The sequence below is a fragment of the Mus musculus genome, chromosome 6 (assembly GCF_000001635.26).
Source record: "Mus musculus strain C57BL/6J chromosome 6, GRCm38.p6 C57BL/6J".
NCBI lineage: Eukaryota > Metazoa > Chordata > Mammalia > Rodentia > Muridae > Mus > Mus musculus.
Genome location: NC_000072.6, coordinates 115684252 through 115689432, shown reverse-complemented (window position 1 = coordinate 115689432; position 5181 = coordinate 115684252).

The window sequence follows — 5181 nt, the reverse complement described above, 5'->3', positions numbered from 1 at the left end:
ACCTCCACAGGCGGCATGCTGAGGCTTGCACAAAAGTACACTGAGAAACACACACACACACATACACATACACACACACACACACACACACACACACACACACACATACACAAACACACACACATACACACACATACACACATACACAAACACACACACAAACACACACACACAAACACACACACACACACATACACACACACATACACACACACACATACACAAACACACACACACATACACAAACACACACACACATACACACATACACAAACACACACACAAACACACACACATACACAAACACACACACACACACATACACACACACACACACACACACACACACACACACAGCAAGAGAGAGAGAGACAGAGACAGAGACAGAGAGAGAGAGAGAGAGAGAGATGTAATAATTCATTTGTTTCTAATTCCCCAGTACTGAGAATTTAGTTTAGTGGTAGAGTGTGCTTAATCTATAAAAGGGCTGTGTTCAAAATTCCAGCACCAATGCCCTCAAAGTCACAGAGCATAATGCAGTTTAAAGATTAAAAAGTCAAACCAAAGACCAGGATAAACATTTGCTACAAACACAGATTATAAGAAGTTAACTCGCTATCATACAAAATATTTCACACATGTCGATAAGAAAATCCAGCAACGCTCCATGAGCAAATGTCACAAACAGATAAGTCCTGAACCTGAACGGGGAACATATACCTGGGAAAATACCCACTCCCATGACTAATCAAAGATTTACAACATAAAATATGGTAAAGAACTTTCTCCTTTTTGAATCATCAATAGGAAACATTTCTAACATTTTGGGCTTCCAGCAGTGTTCTGAGACTGGCGGGCTCATGTGCTGTGGGTGGCAATCTGTCTGGTACCCTTAAGGAGACAGGTTAGCATCATAGATCTAAGGCCATAAAAGGGTTTATACCAGCTGATCCAGTTATTCAGCTTCTCTGTTTTTATTCTACATGAACAACAACAACAAAAAAAAGCTGTGGTATGAACAAGCTTTTTGAGAAGGTAGGAGAGGAACAATTGCGGGGTTCTTTGGAGATGCAGAATTTTATCTCATATCATTCTCTCTACACATGAGGCAACCAGAGCTCTGTGGAGTTAGGTCTTTGTCAAGGTCATAGGAACTTATAAAGACCTGCAATGGTCCAGGTTACATGGCTTAGGGCTCTTGCTGTATGGAGGCAGAACATGGAACCTGCTATCAGGACAGCTTATCCATCTGTAAAACTTTGGGGTCAAAGATGCTCACAGTGAAGGATCTCTAACATTTTTCAGCTCTGAGCTTTGAAGTTTTATTGTTATACATGACCCCCAGGAAGTACAAACAGGGAGTGAGCAGAAACTAGTTGACACACGTCATTTGCCCCTTAGCCTTGGGGCTTCCAGCCAGGAATAAGTTTTGTTTTGAATTTGTTTCGAGTATATTGGTATTTCTTTTGTTGTTATTGTTGTGGGGAAGCAGTGCTAGCGGAGATCAGAGGATAACCTGTTTGAGCCAGTTCTCTCCTTCCACCTTAGAGGTCCTTGGGATCAGACTCAGGTTGTTAGCCTTGGCAGACACACTGAGTCATCTCACTGGCCCAATGATCATTTTGTCTTTGTGCTCCTGTGTGTGTGTGTGTGTGTGTGTTATATGTGTTGCTGAACCTTGGTCCTTGTACATGTTAAGGCAAATGCATGCAAGGTTTATGAAGTTCTAGGAATCTAATTCAGGACTTAGTTAATGTTAGATTCACAGTACAGCTGAGCTACAATTCTAGTTCCCCCCATCTTCCTTTCTTTTTTTTCTTTTTTCTTTTTTTTTTTTTCTTTTTTTTTTTTTTTTTGGTTTTTCAAGACAGGGTTTCTCTGTAGCCCTGGCTGTCCTGGAACTCACTTTGTAGACCAGGCTGGTCTTGAACTCAGAAATCTGCCTGCCTCTGCCTCCCAAGTGCTGGGATTAAAGGCGTGCGCCACCACGCCCGGCTTCCCTTCTTCCTTTCTTAATTTTTAAAATTATTTTTCATTCCTCTTCTTCTCCTTCTCTTCCTCCCCGCCTCCTTCTCCCCTTCAAAAGCTACTTTAATAAGGGTTCTCAAGTGCTTTGACCCCCTTTCTAGCCTACAATCCAAAGGTAGGGGAGAAAAGACGTTAAATAGGACAAGGGGATGTGGACTTGTTGAGTAGTTCTATGTGGCAATTCCAATCTCCTTTGTCAGGATACCGGCAGTCTAGTTCAGTAGTGTCAGGATACCAACAGTACAGTTCAAAGAGTGTCGTCATCAAACACAAATCAGTAGTAGCAGCATGATCCAGCAGAAACAGCTAGGCCTCCACCAAATTGGCAGGAGTCAGCAGGAATGACCAGAACCAGCCAGAAAGCCAGGACAAGTTTTCTGCCATAGCCTCTTTCAATGAAGTAAAGATCAGCAAACATTTGAGACCAGCAAAGCATTGCACAGCCAGCTAGGCAAGCGCTGCCCTGTTACTATCCGTTGGGTCCTACTTATACTCTATCCAAACATCTCAGGGGTCTTACTTCAGTACATTATCACATGAGTCTGCATCATATGACACAACTAGCAATTTCCACTTCACCCCCCACCCCCTTTGTTTTTAGCCAGAATCTCACTATATTGCCCAGGATGGCCTTGAACTCTTGATTTTCCCAACTCTGCTTTTCTAATGCTGGGATTTTAGACATGACAATGAGACACAACATCCAGCCAGACTTCCATGACTGGGTTCTTTGTACAGGCCTCCATTTTCCTTTTTCCTCCTCCTCTTCCTCTCGCTCCCTCCCTTCCCCTCTTCCTCCGGACACAGTGAGTCCCTGTAGGGCTGGGCATCTCAACATCTTCAGCAGCTACTTCAGTCTATGGCTTCCAGCATGAAGTCCTTGCTCAATAAATACCTGTTAAAATAATCTGTGTGGTGGCTATTCTTGTTTGTTGATTTGATTATATCTGGAATGAACTACAATCCAGAATTGGAGGGCACACCCGTGATCTAGATCTTAAGGCTACAAGACACAAGTTTCTGACCTGGATCTTGACATGGAGATCTTAAGTTACAGTGGCCATGAAAAACTTAGGCCCTTAAGCCTGTGAGTTAAGGGCCAAATAGCAAATCTTGGCTCTGAGTTTATTGTTAGGGTGCTTTCAAGATATTTAATTAGAAATAGCCGAGAGTAGTTAATGGAGAACAGTCCAGATTACTTTACAAAGATAGTTGTTTTTCAAAAACGTCAGAATACACAGAGGGTGACATTTAATGTTATTTATTCAGTTGTTGTTGAGACAAATCTGCTCCTAACAGCTGAAGACTGATGCTCCAACTTCCTGACTTACTGGGGCTGTATAGGTAGGCAGCTGTCTCTACAACTTGTCTCAGTTCTGGAAGCTGTGTTAGACTTCCTATATATTTTCAGTTAATGTTGGTCATTCTCAGATTTCTGACGGGGTTGAAAGACTACTTATAGTCTCATAGCCAACACAGTCTATTTACATCGAGAGAACAGATTTGAGAGGATGGTTTTCAGATGGCGTTCAATCTAAAGCCAGGACATAAATCAGGTGTAGAATTTTAAGTCTTTTAAGTTAGGATAGATGACAGTGTTCTATTTTATTGACAAAAAAAAAATGATGGACTGGGTGTTAGGTCTATCTTGTACTTTATAAATTACAAAATGGTAATAGTTGTGCTCAACTTATATCTGAGATAAAAGTGGACAGAAAGGGAAAGTGTTGTGGACAGCCCCTGGGTTGCTTGTATTTTGATGCTAATTCCATTCTCCTGGGAGGGGCTGCAAAAGAAGAAAGGGTCACACTCTCAAGTGACTTCTTGTGAACCATCCCCTAATAGGACAATCACTGGGCAATAAAGGAGCCAATCACTGGGCAAGTAGGCAGGACTTCCGGGTTGGGTAGAGGAAGAAAGGAAGCAGGAGGTGTTTGGGGCTTTTGGAACGGGATAACATAAAGGCGAGATGTAGCTGCTGGAGTTTCCCGGTATCATGGCGGATCCAATCAGGATTAGCCATCAGGGGATTTAGATTTAATAGGGCTTACAGGATAAGGTTTTAGTTGTTGCGCCCAGAGATTGAGTTACCATTGTTTCTGAGCTAAATTTGTGTGGTGTTTTTCTTCTCATAGCAATTTGGCTGAGTTCCAGAGAGAAAAAGGTATGGCAGCAAAGCGTGGGTTCGCCTGATAGGCACCACAAAGGCCATGGGGGCTTTGAAGCATGAGGCTGATGTGGTAATGACCCGCCCAGTGGGAACCGAGCTAGCTGGGTGGAGAGATTGTGGAGTTCTGAGTCAGAGTCTCCATGAGATAATAACAGGTCAGCCATTGCCAGCCAGCCCCACAGGCAGAGAGTTGCTGGTGCGGGAAGCTTGCCAGTCTTTTAAAATATTCCTGCAACAGTAGTACATGCCTTTCATCTCAGGAGACTGAGGCAAGGAGATCTCTGAGTTCAAGGTCAGCCTGTGACAAAGCAAGCCTCACATCCAGGCATAGTGATACACACCTTAATTTGGGTCACACCTTCTGCTGGAGGCCTACACAAGGACATTGGAAAAAGGAAGACTCACTCTTCTTTTGACTGTTGGCACTTACTTGTCAGCACATCTGTTGGAACCTACTTCTACAGAATACCAGCTGAAACTACTAGATTCTTGGACTTCCCATCCACAGCTGTCCAACAAGTGATTGGCTGAATCTCAGAGATCTTGAACTTTGGATTTTTAACATTGTTGAGACTGCTATAGTCCATGGACTTGAACTAAATGTATTTTTCATTACACTATGGCTAGGTATGGCCCCTGTAGACTCTTGCGCTTGAACAAGCCTATGGGGGGGGGGGAACAGGAAGTAGAATAAGTAATGGTTTGCATATGTTTAGCCCAGGGAGTGGACTTGTTGGAGTAGGTGTGTCACTGTGGGTGTTGGCTTTAGTATCCTCCTCCAAGTTGCCTGGAAGTCAGTCTCCTCTTAGCAGCCTTCAGATGAAGATGTAGAACTCTGAGCTCCGCCTGCACCATGTCTGCCTGGATGCTGCCATGCTCTTTCCATGATGATTATGGATTGAACCTCTGAACCTGTAGCCAGCCCCAATTAAATGTTGTCCTTGTAAGAGTTGCCTTGGGGCTGGAGAGATGGCTCAGCGGTT